Genomic DNA, 17,894 nt, shown 5'->3' with positions numbered 1-17,894 from the left:
ACACACACACACACAGTCTCCTCTAGTTTCATAGTCACATTCACTCCCACAAGCATAGATCTCAACCTCTTAGCACCAAAAATTTGGACAAAGCCAAAAATAATGGGGGGATAAAGCCTCAAAAATAGGGACACATTTTAAATATTGCTCTAAAGTTGCTAGAATAAAAGTTCTTGTATTACAATGCATTTTCGGAACGATATAAAGCATGAAACTCAAATGCTTGTCATTATTTAGTGAATTCACTCCTCACTGATTTGCCACAAAACTTCAGAAAACCACACATTTTATGAGGAATAGACAAAAAATATGAGGCAAAAGTCTGGATATTCTGTGAAAATTTGGACAGTTGAGAGCTATGCACAGTAGACCTCTCTCTCTCGATTTGACACACGTAGTCTCCTTTGCTTTGATACACACATTCACACACAAGATCCATATATGAGCTGGAGTTTACTTTCAGGATCTATCATCACTCAAAATAAAGTTTTTTTTTCCCCGTACTGTAGTATGTGCAGTCAGTATTATGAGCCTGTCACTCCATAGCAATGACCTTCTTATGTAAAAATTGAAACAGAAGTATCACCCTGTAGGAACCTAGATGATGTCACTGTGAATCTTGCATTAGCAATTTCCCTGACAAAAGTTTGTCTTAACTTAGTGGATCTTTAAGCTCAACACTTGAGATTCTTTTTGCTGCAGTTATTTCTACAGTCTGTTTTCAGTAGCTTGCCCTTGTGGGTGGGCAGTGATGTGAGTGGAACTTGACACTGGATGTAAGTCATCTAGCCATATAAACGGTACAGCTTAGATACTGGAATGTGGCCAGTGTTATTCTGGAACATGTTTTGTTATCAACTAACATAAAATTATTACTGCTTCCTGTGAATCATTTCCTGTTCTTAACAGTGCAAATGGGATATTAGTAGAGTGTTATGAGATGTTGATGTAAATAAATGCTAAGTAGTCATTTAAATACTGTAACTAGGAAGTTTCCGGTAGCTACCTCATATGTGAAATCATTTCCTTTTTGTCATGTAATATACCATGTCTCTCAGCATAACATATTCCATGACCCAAACTTGTTCTTCTAAGTATTTGCCTTTCTAAGGTGCAATGTTAATACATATACAAAATTAGAATATTTGCTGTCATAATTCCATGTAGTTTTTTGTAGTGCTACACTTGCACTTCTGTACTAAATTTGTACATTCAGGCCCCTGGTTTTCATGTACAAATGCTCCTTTCTCAATTGAAAAAACTAATGTTTTGTAGCAGGAATTGTCAACAATCCTTAGGGCAAGAAAGAAAGTAATGTCTAAATGTAATGCTGACTATGCTGTTCCTGTATTGTTTCACAATATCTAGTTGTGGTGTAATTGATCAGATAATAGTTTTTTCAGAGCAGATCTAATGATTATGTTACTTATACCAGTACGAGTGTGATGATGCATTTGTCTGCATCTTTGTTTGTTTCCCTTGTGCCTGCTGATCATCAGTCCCTCCCTTAACTGATCCAGCACCCATTTGTTCCCTATTACACTGACCAGTGCAACCAACACCACCCCATGGCGAAGCTCCATCTTTTCAGTTTACATTTACTTTTCAGTGCCGCACTGTGGTGAAGGGTGTGAACTGATCTTCAGTGAAGCCATAGTCTATGGAGTTGCCACAAGTTTTCTTTTTAGTGCTCACACTCCATACTCTTCAGTAGCCCTGATGTGTGTAAACTACAAAACCAGGATCCACGGTCTTGGCACCCTGACACTTGCATGTTTCTGTACTTGGTCCTGAATCCAAGTATGCTGTTTTGTGCCACTGGGTGGATCAATGTACACATACTGGTCCTTTTACTGTTGTACCTCTCAACCTCTGTGCAGCATCAGTACAGCCATTGACTGGGCCACCTCCTTCCCCCAGAGACAGGTGAACCATTGTTGGTCTTACTGTTCAACTTTACCTGGCCAGGTCCTTTAACGGCAGGGCCAGTGGCTGATTCCAGATCCTCTGGATCATGATCAGGGCTTCATTCATTTACTGCATGAAGTGGTTATGTTCTACATTATGTACACTGTGATGGGAGATGTGAATCATTTAGTATACCAGTTGCTGTGAAAGTTGGATAAGCTGGTGATCCTAGGGGAAATGACAATTCAACTTCTCTCTCACTAAAATTGACTTATGAATGTACTACAAATGGCTAGCTTTAGCCACCAGTTTTGAACCTTCTGCTTACTCAGAATACCTAATGGTTGGTATAAAGCCAAAGAAATTCAAAACATTACTCACGAGCAAGTTGTCCAATAGTGAGGAACACTAAGAGGAAACTAGTACTAACAAGAGATATCAGTATGTCCCGGCAATGTCAACAGCAAAATCAGGAATAAGTAATCAAATACTTGTCATTGGGATTAACACAGTTCATTAATGAACATTCTCAGGTTGACAACAAGACAGATGCGCAAAGTACCTCAGACTAGATTTTAACCAGATCGTTAACCAATATATTCCATAATAACTTATAAAATACTAGTCAATCTCCTGAATGTCTGTCAGACTACTTCTGCAGTGTAAGATAATGCCTGCCTTCCACCACAATCAAATATCTGGAAAAAGTCAAAGACCTCTCTTCGGAGCAGATATGAATATAATTATTTGCAGTTAACTGTTCATATTTTTGTTACTTCCTTGATATTAGTATACACTTAGACTATTTCAATCAGGTATTTACTACGAATTTCATAAACAAATTTGCACCTGTTTAGAAGATCAGAATTAGAGCAAAAAATAATACCATGTATCACATTTTAGTCAGGCAGACAAAAATCAAACTCTATCTTCAATTATACAAAATACAGTGATCCTGCTTAATTAGGGTATTGCTTCTACCAGTGAAAGTTTTATATATATATATATATATATATATATATATATATATATATATATATATATATATATTTTTTTTTTTAACTGCTGCCAGCAGCATTCAAACTTGACTCCTGTGGTATTTCTCACTGTTGTAGATGGAATAATGGAATAAAGTACCTTGTCCTTCTTAGTCCATTCTATAAAAGTTAACAATAACCTCCAGTGGTTGGTAGGTGACCTTACTTTTATAAAACATGCCTGGGAATCTGCTACTACCATGAGCACTTTTCCTTCTGAGTTGTTAAAATTCTGGCATATCATTTCTTTTCCTCATTGCATAGAGAAACTGATCAACAATTTACTACTTGTAATACATTTTAACAAGCAAAACTCCATATTTATCTTGACAAGCTATTAAAAAGATTTAATAAGAAAGTAAAGCTTAATTTATTAAGCATACAAGTGTGCTAGTATATGTAAAAAAGGGTAGAATATTTTTACATTTCAGAGTACAATTAAGAGTTATTCTCCTGGATTCAGAAAGACTTACCACAATGTAGAAGTCTTAATTAGGAAGGTTTCCTCATTGTGCTAAGTGTTTTTTTCTTCAGAAACTGTACTGTTACTATAGTTTTGCCATGGCCATAGCCATAATGTGGGCAGCAGTCTTACTAGGGAAGACACATGCTAATGTGACACTTCAGGGGGTAGCTAATGCTAACTAGCATTGTGTCCTCCTGCAGAAATAACCACAGCTCCTGATCAACTTGGCAGTCAGAGTTTTTTTTTTTTTTTTCGTTAGGAGGAACAAAAGAATGCTGTCTTTTGCTGATATTCAACAATTCTGTCCTGCAGTCCTACAGGAGCAGTTGATATCCAAGGTAATGTTAGCAGAGCTGTGTTTGTGCATACACACACACGCACACACGCACACACACACACACACACACACACACACACACACACACACACACACACACATATATATATATATATATATATACACACACACACACACACACATATATATATATATATATATATATATATATATGTATATGTGTGTGTGTTTATGTGGATGTGTGTGTGTGTGTGTGTGTGTGTGTGTGTGTGTAGCTCTCAACCAATCGGGGACAAATTTCAACAAAATCAGGGACAAATCCAGAAAAAGTCAGGGACAATCAGGGACACTTTTAAAATATTAGTGCTATTGACTTGAGACATTGACAGAATCAGAGCATATAAATGAATATGCATTTTCTGAAATAAAAGAAGTCTATAACGCTTAATCATTATCATTATTCATTGTGTAATTCACCACATTTCATCCAAAAGTCACTAGTTTTAGGAGGGATTAAGAGAGACAGAGCTAAAATTTCAGTCAAAATCAGGGATGTCTCTGAAAATCAGAGACATTTAAGAGGTATATATGAATGTGGTTGAATGTGTGTGTGTGTGTGTGTGTGTGTGTGTGTGTCTCTGTGCCAGTGTCTGTAGGACTATGAATGTGGCTGAATGGATGTGTATGTGTGCTTTTCTGGGTGGTCATATAATGGGAGGAAGGTAGGGGATGCCAAATGTGTGTGTATTTGTGTGTGTGTGTGTGTGTGTGTGTGTGTGTGTGTGTGTGTGTGTGTGTGTGTGTGTGTGTGTGTGTGTGTGTGTGTGTGTGTGTGAGTGTGTGTGTTTGCTTGTTGGAGTATGCATGTGGGTTTTTCAATGAGTGTGAACAAGTGTGATGATGCTTGTGTATGAATGCTTGGTAGGGAGAACACTAGTGTGGTCATATCTAAGAGTCCAGTGTTTGATTCAGAGACATAGTAATGAGATGCTAATGAGGTATTTCTCTGTACTGCTTTGGAGTGGAGATTTTCTCCAGTGTGCTAATTGCTTAACCTGAACTGAACAATTAATGCAGGCAGAAAGAATCTTTTTATTAACTCTAGCCATTGTAATCTAAAAATCTGCAATGAAGTTTTGTAATAAGGAAGCAAGATAATGTCTTAGTCTCACAGCATGTCTAGGAATTGTAAACAAAGGTAGTGAATTTCTCAGTTTAATAGTAAAACTAGAAGTTTGTGTCTTTCGGCTTTTCCCGGTTAGGGGTCGCTACAGCGGAACTCCGGTCCGCTAATGATTGGCAGTTGATTTTTACGTACCGGCTTGCTAGGCCTGATGCACAACCTTCAACGAAGGTACGCCCATTCATGCATGTCTCAACGCAGAAGACACTCTACCTGAAAATCGAACCGGACAGCGTCTTACTGTGAGGCGACAACGCTAAAAACTAGAAGTAAATTACATTATGTTGGCCATACATGACCTCTCATTTAAACATTACCAAACACAGCATTTATAAACACAGGAAAATAGATATATGGGAGCACTGGCTGCTAGGCTTACCTGAGAGACATTAATAATCAACACTGATGTTTGATCATTAATGACCAATTTCCATGTTTTGTAATTAAAGATCAAAATTGTGGTATCTTAGAGCTGTTTCTTTTCCTTGGGGAATCTTGATTTTGTAGTTAGAACACACAAAAAAAAATCAGACAGATTTATTGTTCAGTGACTTGACTTGACTTTTTGATCAGGTTAGTCCATTCCACTGGGCTGGTAGCCTCTTTTCAGGGCAGACCTAAATAGATATTTATACTGACTAGGGGAAATTTGGCTAGGGCGCCATGACATTCCCTTTTTGATAAGTGCCATTGGATCTCTTACTTCCACCTGAGCTACTACCAACTGAGGTAGATCTGGCCTCAGTTTTATGGAGAGCACACTGAGTGCAGCACTCCCTAATGGTGGACAGCAGTGTCAGAATTAAAGATGAATCCACTCACCTGAGATGGAAATAGAGCACAAAAACTTCTTATCTTCCAACCAAAATATCAGTGTTGAGCCATTAACAATGAGTAGTTAAAGCTAAATTCTTCACTAACAGTACACAAAAACATGGACAAGTGTTTGGGCAAATATATATATCAACATGGGATAACGACAATGAAAATTATGCGTATCTAAAGCCATGGAGTTATGAACTAATATCCTACATGCAAAGGCACAAATAGAGCTGAAACAGTATGAATGAGCTTGCAAAGAAGAAAGCTGTGAATGGAGTGTTGAGTGCTTATTATATTACTAGCTATTTGTTTAAAATCGTCTGATAAAATATTTTTGCATATGTGCTCTTCTTTTTTTAATTCTAGATGTATGAATAGTAAATGAATGCATAAACAAGCTGTCAAATATTTTGATGTCTAGAAGTGCCATACTTTATAGAGCTGAAGTAGGCATGTTGCACCAAGGATATCTCACCTGTGAAATGTCACTGTCTCGTCTGGATAGGAAGTTTGTACATCCTTCCCTTGCAGAGCTGCCATCTTGTCTTCCCAGGACATCAGTATTTTCTACTTTATATGTGATGCCATTGTTGGCCCCTCCTTGTTGCTTCCCAGACGTTCTGACACTTTTACTCCCAGATGGTTTTGTCCCTCAATGTAGCAACCATAGTGGATGTGCTATGCATGTATTTTGTCATTTTCAAAGTATGCATGTCCCTGTTCAGTCATGGTGTTTTTTTCCCACCATTTTTATCAATCTATACTTACCCACATTATGGCAGCTTAGTGCTGTTCATTCAACTGTGTGAGCTCTATGATTTTGATATTTCAAAATCCTAGGGTATGGCTAAGATACTGGAGAAGTCCACTACTCCTTCATGAAACTTGTGAGACAATGTTACCAGAGGGTAGCCACCCCTATTTTATGTACTTATAAAAACAGACATTTTAGTGTTTGCCTGGCCTGGATTTGTTCTGCGGATCTTTGTATACTGGTAACAGTCTCTTCCCCAGAAGTCTGTGAACATAAGCACTCAAGGCACACAAAGCTGTTGCCTGAACTATGTAGAAGCTGTGTTGTACAGCTACATATTTTGACACACTACAGGAGATGTATAACACGCTCTCAGAATTCATACGGTTGCCAAACATTGCAGAGGAGCTCAAGATATGTATATACAAATGCATGAAACGCAATGGATGGCTACTAAAAAAAATATTTTATTCAGAAATGGTAAATAATATTTTAAAACCATGACAGGCAAGCTACCCAGTGAATACTGGCTATATATGACAGTCTCTGTTAAAGTGAAGCTCTGAGCCCTTGTGCAAAAATGAATAAAAAGAGTTGAGAATGGATGGATGGATTGATGGTATTTGTTTTAAATCAATTTTAAAAAAGAAAGTCCTGTAGCGCATTATGTATACTTGTATGATACAAAGAGATACCTGTTTAGGTAAGCATTTCTATACAACAAGCAAAGGACACATTGTTTCTCTTGTAATATGCAAAAAGTGGTGTATTCTAAAAGTTTTACATTTAATTTACCAATTTATCTAGTATTCGTAGTGACACTTGTTCCATACTGAAGCAGTGTTATTTAACAACAGTGTCCTTAACAAAATATGTTGGCTAAAGTATGATGAAGATATCTCAGAAAAAAAATGTAATGACCCCTGTATACCTGTCAGCTCAATAGGTGTGAAGAAACTATATTCTGCTGCCACAAACAGAGGCAAAAATATTACATTAAAAAGGTTTCAAAATGGTTAACTCTACAAGATGCCACCAACCAGTAAAGATGCACTTGATGAGAAACAGAATCATGAATTTCCAATAGTAGGTTGATTATGTAGACACGACTAACCTTTTTATTGACAGTCATAGTTGCCAATTTACCATAATAATATCCAGTCAAACTATGTATGGGCTGGGAGGTAAAGAAATAAGTCTTAGAAACATGCTGAAGAGGCTTTTAAAACACTTCTCAGTAAGGGATATCAACTTAAATGGTTACAAATTGGTGATTGTCTTGAATTTTTAAATGATAACAGAACAAAACATGCAGCAATTTACATCATTAAATAAAATGATGGGAATTGTTGTTGATCACGTCAAACATACTCCAAGAGCTAAAATGTGACATTTGTTTGCATGTTGAAATATGTTAAATATACAGATATAATGCAACCTTTAAACAACTAGGATTAGGGCGGCACAGTGGTGCAGCGGTTAACGTTGCTGCCTCACAGCAAGAGGTTCTCCGGTTCGATTCTCGGCTGGGGTGCCTTCTGTGTGGAATTTGCATGTTCTCCCTGTGTTCGCGTGGGTTTCCTCCGGGTACTCCGGTTTCCTCCCACATTCCAAAGACGTGCATCTGGAGCATTTCTCCCCGGGCCTCCACTGAAAACAGGCTCTGTGGAACCTAGTTGGACATTCCTGGTCAAGAAATGTTAAATAAAAAAGAAATAAAATAAAATAATAATAATAAAAATTATCACCAGTGCAAAAGAATGGGTCTTACTGCTGTGACATCATTCAACTCACTAGGTGTCTAAAAAAGCATTATACAGAGATCTTATATTGAAATGAAAGACAGAAAAGAGCGAGATAGAGAGAGAGAAAATAAAATTTTTATATATAACTAAATAGATATCACATTAGTTAGACACTATAATTCATCCATCCACAACCCCTTTTTTCCCATTTTTGCACATGGGGTTGGGGTGTCAGTACAACAGTGACAATCATCTAGAGCCAAGGATTACACCACTGAATAGCTACCACTGCTGCAGTAGTTCTTCTACACCACACACTCACTCTTTTGGCCAATTAACAGTGTCCAATCCACCTATTGTATGTCTTTGGAATGTGGGAGGAAACTCATGCAAACACAAGGTGGACATGCAGACTTCACACAGAAGGCAGCCAAGCTGGGAATCGAACCAGGGAACCTCTTGCTGTGAGGTGACAACACTATCCACTGCACCACTGTTCCACCCATAAATAAGCAGTACAATAAAGTGCACCTAACCTCAAACAGTTAGCTAAATTCTTACTCCAGTAAGGGCAAAATGTCAAAATATAAATGGCATCTTGAATTTATATAAGCCTTAGACTAAACCACAAGTTGGCTTTCATCTTTCCAAATTTCTTGATGCCAGACCATTTGTGGTAGATGTGGTATATTTAGTACCATATTTAGAAAAGCCATGCCTTTGTTATACCAAAACTTCCAGTCAGCAAAACCACACCTTCGATCTGTGTCAGGAAAACATTGTGCTATATCAGCTAATTAAAATGAGTTAAAATGAGCAATGTTGAATAGGAGATGTATGCTTTTTCATTGAAATGGTTTGCATTTCCACATGGTGACCACAGGTTACCACAGGCACATGAAAGCTAAGGAGCAGGAAAGATGGTACATCAGTTGTAAAATGGAAGGTTGGAATTTGAGAACTACTTCTGTCTCAACATAGCTCTGACCTTTTTGTCTCAAGAATCAGGGACAAACCCAAAAGTAATGGGCACATATCTTTCAAACTCTTAGCAGAAGATAAAACCAAAAATAATGGGGGATAAATGCCAAAAATCAGGGATTTTTTTTAATATTGCTCTTATAAACTTAGAAAGTTGCTAGAATAAAATATTTTGCATCACCATACATTTTTGAAGGATATGAAGTCTGAACTCAAATCCCTGTCATTAATTAGTAAGTTCAGTCTTCAGTGATTTGCAAGGAAACCACAGATTTCATGAGGACCAGGACAAAATATGAGATAAAAAGTTCTGGACAGTTGAGAGGTACAACATGGGACAAAGGAACAAAGTCAAAGACAATAGATTAAAAATATTACTCTAATTCACATAACATGTTAATTGAAATCATGTTTTACATTCGCATTCAATTTCTGAACAATAAGAAGTATGAAACTTTAATATCTTGCATTATTGACTGATTAGAATCTTCAGCGATTTTCAAGACAATAAAATAAAAACAAATTATTAGGTACAGGGTAAAATATGAGGCAAAATCAGGGACATTTGAAAGGTATGGTTCTCAGTCAACTTTACTTCTGAGCCAAAAAGAAAAAAAAAAACAACAGAAGGATTCCTGAGAGAGTGACAAGTATTCAGTGTATGAATTAAATGCTCTCCTAGACTCTAAGCAATGTCTAGTTGATACTACAGTAACTAATTTATACCAGTAGAGCAATCGGTTCCAAAGAGATTTTAAACAGAAAGCTATTCTTTTCATAATCTGGCAAGATTTCACCAAGGTGTTTAACAAAACGCTGCATGAGAAGATTTGGAGGAAACATAATGGCCAAGGGAGAGACTTTAGATCTGAGTTGAAAAAAAAAAACATGACAGAGTGTAAAGGCTGGCATGTCTTATGTACACGCAAAGTAGAGTGCCGAGTGTTTTCATTAGTCCTAGTCACTAGAGAACTTGAAGAAAGGTACCTGTCTTAAAGGGTACAGCACTGAATGATAATAGTGTTATGTAGCATAAAGACAAGAGGTCATCAGAACCAGTTCATGTTTGTGGGCTTCTTTAGTCTTAAGTAAAGAATGATATGTGCATTTCAATAACAATCAAATTGAAAAGAGGTTGGTATGTATGGGATTAGATGGGAAAACAAAATGATCAAATAGAAAAGGCAAGGGCAGAAGCCAGTGGTAGGGAAATTCTAGGGTGCATGAGGAAACCTTACTTTGAAGAAAAAGCAGTGCAGAACTGTGCACAGGTGCAGCAGAGTTAATTCCCTCTAAGGCTGGGAAATAAGTAAGAGGGGAAAAGATCTCCTTAGTTGTTATAGCTGGGAGAAGAGGGTGATACAGTTCTGAAGCTTTTTCTCTCAACTACAGAAATAATGGATACAATGATTACTTGAGAAAAAGATATTAAATGTGCAAGCAGGTACTCTTTTACATTCATAGTCAGTAGATTGTTTTTTCTAGTTGGATGTTACCTTTATGCTTTACACATTACTTACATAATTGTTTACTTTATGGTGTCATAGCACTGGCAGTTCTGTATCATTGCGCTGTGCTTGAAGGTATTTATATATATATATATATATATATATATATATATATATATATATATATATATATATATATATATATATAATGTACTTCTAATTAATTTGCCATATTTTTTTCTCTGATTAAAATGCAACATTTTACATTTTCTGTAGGCAGAGGCCCTGTGAAATTGCTGTGGCAATGATAGTGACCGATGTTCACAGTCAGTGGTGTTAAAAACTACTGCCAAATCAGTAGCTAGAGACCATGCTGCTCATGACTAGGGATTTAGTACAGCAAGATTATAGACGCCTTGTAGACGGATGACGCAGATATCAGATTTCTTTAATGCATACTTTTCTGAAACTAAAGACAGAAGGGTGACTAACTATGGGATGACAAGCCAAGACAGTTTTGTTACCCTGTCAAATGAAGATGCTAAGCCTAGTTTTACAGATTAATATGCAACAGACTGCTGTCTGGCAGCTGAAAATATCATTGCATAACACTTTCATTATACCTGCCTCCTCTACTGCTTGCTGTCCTGATTATTTCTATTTTTAATGTGAGTGGAGAGCTTTGTCTTTCTCTCCTGTATTTTAAAAGAGTATGGATGCAAAACTCCCTAAATTCCAATAAGCCAATGTTTTCAAGACTATAACTTGATTGCCAAGATGATCAAATGAAGAAGCATACACACAGAGCTGTTTAGTCTAATAAGTTTTAAGGAAGACTTGCATTCACTCACTGACATCTTGGCTCCCTATCCCTTTAGACTTAATTATCTTAAAGAAATACTAACATAAGCCACATGTAAGTACATATGTGACATCTCACTCAATTTAAAGACGTTACATATGCATTGCATGATTCCATGTAACTACAACCTGTCTATAGTATGCAGTCCATGGGATAAATATATAGAAAGAAAAGCAACACACACAACTACTTTATGATAAAAAAAAAATCAATATATCTTTGTGGGTTCTGGATCATTCCCACAAATCTGGAACATTTGTAGTCAATAGTCATTTTAGGACAGTAACTGAACTTGCTACCTTGAGGACAGCATCATTATTTTTGTTGAATAATGAAGTAGTGAGCTATTTCTTTTGGTTGCACATACACTAATTTGGAAGACTGCATCTGAGATTCAGAATAGTTAAGCAATAGCTGACTATGTGGTGTGGTATATTGAAGATTTACCCATGGTTGGTGTTGTTTAATCACCCTCATGATTAAATAACGCCAGCCGTGGGTAAATTTTCAATATACCACAACCACGGAGTTGGTTATTGCTATTATACAATGACATTATTTAAGAAACAAATGTGCTGTGTTTCTGTTGAATAAAGTGAACTGAAGTGTGCTGAGCCATCTGTGGGGTTTTTTCACAATTTTCTAAGCTTGCCCTGCTCAGGGCTTTATTGTTTTGCCTGAAAAGTTGCTTCATTTTGTGGATTAAGAAAAAAAAATACTTACTTTTCTTAAATAATGTCTTTGTATAACAGCAAATTACTGTTCTTCTGCTGGTTGTGGTACACTGCTTCCTTATTTTGATGTACTGCGCATACGTATGGGACTTGTGTCCCACACATACCCAGTACATCAATGCTTTGAAACAGAAGCAATGGAGAAAAGAAAGTCTCTGTTGCTCCATTTTTTTTTCTTTTTTCTTTTTTTATTTGTTAAAAAAAATGTTTTGAGCACTTTATACCAAAGGAAAAAAGTCCGGGCGACCGGACCTTTTTCCATTGGTATATTGTGGGATTTACAGTGGGCACGCTGGCCAATCAGTGTGCATGTTTTGGAATATTAATGGGGGGTCATTGTATAATTTGAAATAACTGTCACTGCATAATTAGGCAATTAGACTTTCTTCTGTCCCTATTTAGCTGCTAACTTAGTCTCTTTCTACAATAAACTTTAATGTTGGAGCCATACATGTATAACATCTAGGAGAATTGAATGACCATTTACTATTGCTTGTAGTAGCAGCTTATTTTCAAAATTTACTTGAAAGGTTTGGCTTAATTTTACTCTTTTCCATATTCTCAAAATAGGAAGAGTTTTTGTTGAGTTATCAAAGCTGACTTTTTGTTTCCGCTGTTTCTTTTGCAGTAACTCAGTAGCAGTTTGTTTGTTCTCATGCAGAAATGAAGGAAAGGCTGTGGGCAGTTTTGATCTGAGATGATGATCGTTAGTAACCATGCTGGAAATAATTCTACTCACTGTAGCAGAACAGATAAATAATAAATGAGGTTTGGTAACAAACCAGTTTGCCCAGGGACATCTTCAGAGGGAGTTAGATAAATATATCAGTGGGAGTTAAGAGGGTAGGGGGATGAAAGGGTTAAATGGGAATGATGGATGATTGGGAGGAAATGAGGTAAGGGTAGGGAGGGGTGTAAGGGATTTATGCAAGTGTAATGGTAGGGAATCACATTTTGTAGTGAACTTGCTACTGGCAGGTTCATGTCTGAGACAGCCGTAGGTACCTGACAAGACAGGTTGGCCTTGGCTAATAACAGTACACAGGGAGGAGAAGGGTAAAGGTTTGCATTTCAAAAATTTTTTTTGATGGCATGCTTACTGCTGCAGGAATTGTGCTTGGTGTGTCTGGATTGTTACTAGGCAGGCATAGTTTCTGTTGCACAGTTACTAGCATTGGAATTCACATTCTGACTTAGGTTTCTTTATAGCTATCTCAGTTGATTTTGAAACTTTTCAGACCGGTGGAGTGGGCTTTATGGCAGCTGCTTCATAGTATAATGGTACTTGATACTACCTCCTATAGGCAGCATTAGTGGTTCTAGGTTGGCTGGGAATTTTTTTTTTAGGAGTGGATGTTACCTCTGAGAGCAGATTGTGCATGCCGGAGTTTGCTGGGGGAAGGGTTCGAGTAGGTGGTTGCAAGGCACACTGGTGGTAGTGGTAAGGTGATCCACAGCTGTCTTATCTTTAGTCAATCCAGGAGTGATGGTTTCTGTTTTTTTTCACAGGTGTCGAGGTACCTGCATCTAGTGTTGTTCACCGTGCTTGTGCAGTGGTGGTGTTTGGCTATTATGGGGGTGGGGGGGGGGAAGTGCAGGCAAGAAGAGTGGAGAACCAAAATGAATCACTAGAAGGGCCAGGTATGTGAAAAAGTACGAACATAACTGTACAGATTTTTACTGAATGTTCAAAGTAACCCTAATTTGGGCCTTATTCCCCCCATTATTCAGGACTTGTCCAGATTTCTTGCTCACTCTAAGAGGTTGAGAGGCATGGTGTTGTTGGCCGGGTGACATAATACTGTACATAATGAAATGGGAACCTTGTTATACTCATACCTCTAAACTGTACAGATTTTCACAGAATGTCCAAATTTTGTCTCATATGTTTGTCCGTTTTTCATAAAATGGTGGCTTTCCATCAAATCATTCAAGATTTAAGTCATAAAATAATAACAGATGTCTGGGTTTCAGACTTCATACTCTTGAGAAAATTCATGCTAATGCAAAACCTATTATTCTCTCTACTTTCTAAGTCTGTAAGAGCAATAATTAAAAATTGTCCCTATTTTTGAGCCTTTGTCCCACATTATTTATGGCTTTGTGCAGATTTCTTGCTCTAACAGGTTGAAAGGTATGGTTGTACTGACACCTGATGTTTTCCTTTGGGTGGGTTATAAGTTTAGTACGTGGTCCATTTTCAAACTTGAGAGGAGAATGGATTACAGGAAGAAAACTAAGCTCACACCTCTCATCTACATGACCCATCTTTTTATAGGGGGGCCTTGTTGTCAGCAGGATGAAGCCTTTGGGTAACGGGGTCATAATGAGATAAAATCAGCACCTGAAATGATAATCCTGCCTGGGGCAGGGGTTTTGATCGGTGCTTATTGTCCTGTAGTTGTTTGGCAAGGTACTTACCCTATTGTCATTGGTGGATGTTTTGGGGTTGTTTGGATGGAGAGCTCTGTATCCTTATGCTATTAGCCTGACTTGAGAGCAATGGAGGTGGTGGTGTGCTGCCGAGTCAGTTTTTTGAGATATTTTCATGGCCAAGGCATTGAATGGCTTTTCGTGGGTTTGGGTGAGAATGAGTGGCATCTGCCACTGCAAATGCAAGGTGTTGTATTGGCCTCCAGTTGAGAGGGTGGTAGGGTGCAGCTTTTCTGCAGAATGGATTTTGAGCCAGGGTGAGTTGTTTTTTCTGTTGCTCATTTGTGGTTGGACTGCTGCAGTTGCCAGATGGCGTGGACATTCCAAGGTGTCTGGTTGTCAGTTTGGGCATTCTCCAGATTTGCTAGGCAGAATTGGATTATGTGTTGCAGGTCAGTCATGTTGAGACCCAGATGGATGCTCTACTTGTATTGGGAGGCCTTAAATTCATCTGTTTTTCCCAGGTAATGTGGCTCCTGTGGATAATGAACACTTATGTGCAGACTGGCTTTAACCTTATGGGGGGTGGGTTCATTTGCTGACAGGCATTTTGATTTGATGTCATATCATTTAGAAAACATGTGCTGACACAAAGCTTGTTATGCTGGCCACTTTCTTTGTTTAGAGCAGTACTTACACTATGTCAATAATTTTTGAAAATTAAAGGGTAGAACCTTAATGTACGAATGAGTGAGAGCTCTACATGACACATAGCAGCTAGTAAAAGGGAATGGGTGAACAGTGTAGTTTATGGAAACAGAAATGTGTTTACAGACTTTACATGTGCAAAATTTTACTTAATTTTACAGACAGACCTGGACTTTATGGATGACTCTTGGTTTAATTATATTTGGTACTGATGAAATGATGAGCAAATAACTTGTATTTCATTTTGTCCAAGAAAATAAAAGTATTTTTTGATATTCATTTTATGCAGGCTTCTTTAGAAGCTTCTTGTGAATTGCATGATTTTTTTTTACAGTAGAATAGCCTTTGTATTAATTTCTGAAATATCTGTAGCCTTTGGATATTTTGTGTCATCTCCTGAACTTTGTTCCTCAGTGGTGGTGCTGCAGGGGGTGTAGGGTGCTGCTGCAGTCATGATTTCTGTTGGGAGGATTGAGAGAGTGTATGTGTTTGGTGGGCTGCGAGTCATTAACAAAGAATGAAACAGAAAATCTGACGTTCATCATGCATCATTGGCTGGGCTGTAAAACTGCACTAAGGGGGTGTTAGTGCTCTGTTCTGATTCTGGGCATTGGGATGCCATTGGGAGTAGGGAGGACAAAAAAAAAAAAAAATATATATATATATATATATATATATATATATATATATATGTGTATATAATATATATATATATATATATATATATATATATCTATATATATATATATATATATATATATATATATATATATATAAAATGGATGCTGGATGTTGGTTTGAGCCTGACAATGCATGACTATGTACAGTGGATTGAGGTCGAACACATTGATTGGTTTTGAGTTTCAGACTTCTTTCTGTTCACGGGGATGGTTATTTTCACAGTTTTATGGTTTTGTCAGAGCAGTATTTTAAGGGTCGTTTAGTTGGAACTTTGACCCTTGGTTTAAGAGGTCGAGTCATACTTCTCATCTGACAGATTTTGCAGAATGTCCAGATTTTGGCCTTATGTTTTGGTCTGTTTTCTCATAAAACTATGGTAGCCTTTAAGTTTGTGTAGTCATTTTGAATATTGTCTTTATTTCAGGTCAGCAGGCTGTGAGTTGTCTTTATCTGGATTCTTGGTCGAAGAGGTTACGAGGTATGCGCCAACCCTTCAGATATTTTCATATGTTGGTTGCCTTATGATTTTATCTGTTTTCATACAATGGCAGTTAACTGGCAGTATACTGGCACACCTTTACAGCCTGGACTTAGGTAGGGATGACAGCAGTTTTATAGCAGCAATAATAGGAATTATGCTGATGTAACATCGGTTAACTGTCAGCTTTCTAATAAAGAGTAATATGTTAGAGATTGTCCCTACATTGGGTCGTTGTCCCACTTTTAGTTGTAGCTTTGTTTAGACATTTGTCTTGATGAAATTGAGAGGGAGGACTGGCATGTATTTTAATGCTATTTTGCAGTAAGTGTTCATTCCTACTGAGAGGTGGTGGAAGAGATAGATTTCAGCTCATTATTTGGGTCGTTCTTTTAACTTTGGTGTTCTCCATTTGGGGGTTCTTATCTGTCTGATAACTTAATGTTAATATTAAAGGGGTGGTAATAGTGATAAGGTGTTGCCACATAGATGCAAGGTATAGGGCTGAGGCTTATCTTTGGTCAATTGTTATAAAAGCAAGGTGGTTCATTTGTTTTTTTTTTTTTTTGCAGATCATGGAGCTATGGAATTTGAGTGGGTATCGGTTGGTGAACTGAAAGACAAGGATTCGAAAGATGATGGAGGCCGTTTCAGTAGATGTTCTGGTCACTTGGGTGGTGCACAACAAGGATGCAGATGGGGGAGCATTAAGTGACTAATGGTCAGTGCCCCGACAGAGATGGATTTGAAATGTAATGGATTCTGCTTGTGTGGATGTTTGCTGGAGTGAGGCAAATGAGGTCATAGGTGAATTTTATTTGGTGCTCATTAAAGCACATCAGAGTGGGAGTAGTTGAGGTAGTGTAGGGGCAAGTTGAGGTGGAGGCATGTTTGAGGCAGAGTAATGCAGGGTTGGAGATTGTTTATGGGTGTTTGGGGTTTCCACAGGTGGGGTGGAGACACAACATTCATAGGAAGTTATGGGGTAATGGTTCTAGGGTCCTTGCATGCTAGCCAAGTTTAATTCTTATTTCCACATGCTGCTCATATTGTCCTCCAAGAAGGATATGGGGATAAGGAGGTGTTTTGTGTGACATGAAGTGGGGGTTTGTTCCAAACGTGGTATTTTTGGGGAGACAAATTTGTCCTTCAAGCAGGTTTCATTAATGTCACATATCAGGTTAAGGTTTTTAGAGTGAGTAACAATCATACCATTTGACTTCTGTTCTGGACTATTAGGAAGTGTTCTGTATTGGTATGGCTTTTATGAGTGGATAGGGTTGATGGAGCATTGTGGGTATGTGAATGTTTTGGGGGACATGTGTGGAACTGGATATTTTGTTGGCTAAGCAGAAGTCAGCAGGCTTATGCAAGGTATTGTTTAGGATTCCTTGCAGATGTAGGACATTTTTACTT

The sequence above is a fragment of the Protopterus annectens genome, chromosome 9.part0 (genome assembly GCF_019279795.1).
Source record: "Protopterus annectens isolate FY-2018-M chromosome 9.part0, PAN1.0, whole genome shotgun sequence".
Classification (NCBI taxonomy): domain Eukaryota; kingdom Metazoa; phylum Chordata; order Ceratodontiformes; family Protopteridae; genus Protopterus; species Protopterus annectens.
Note: the sequence above shows the minus strand (reverse complement) of the source record.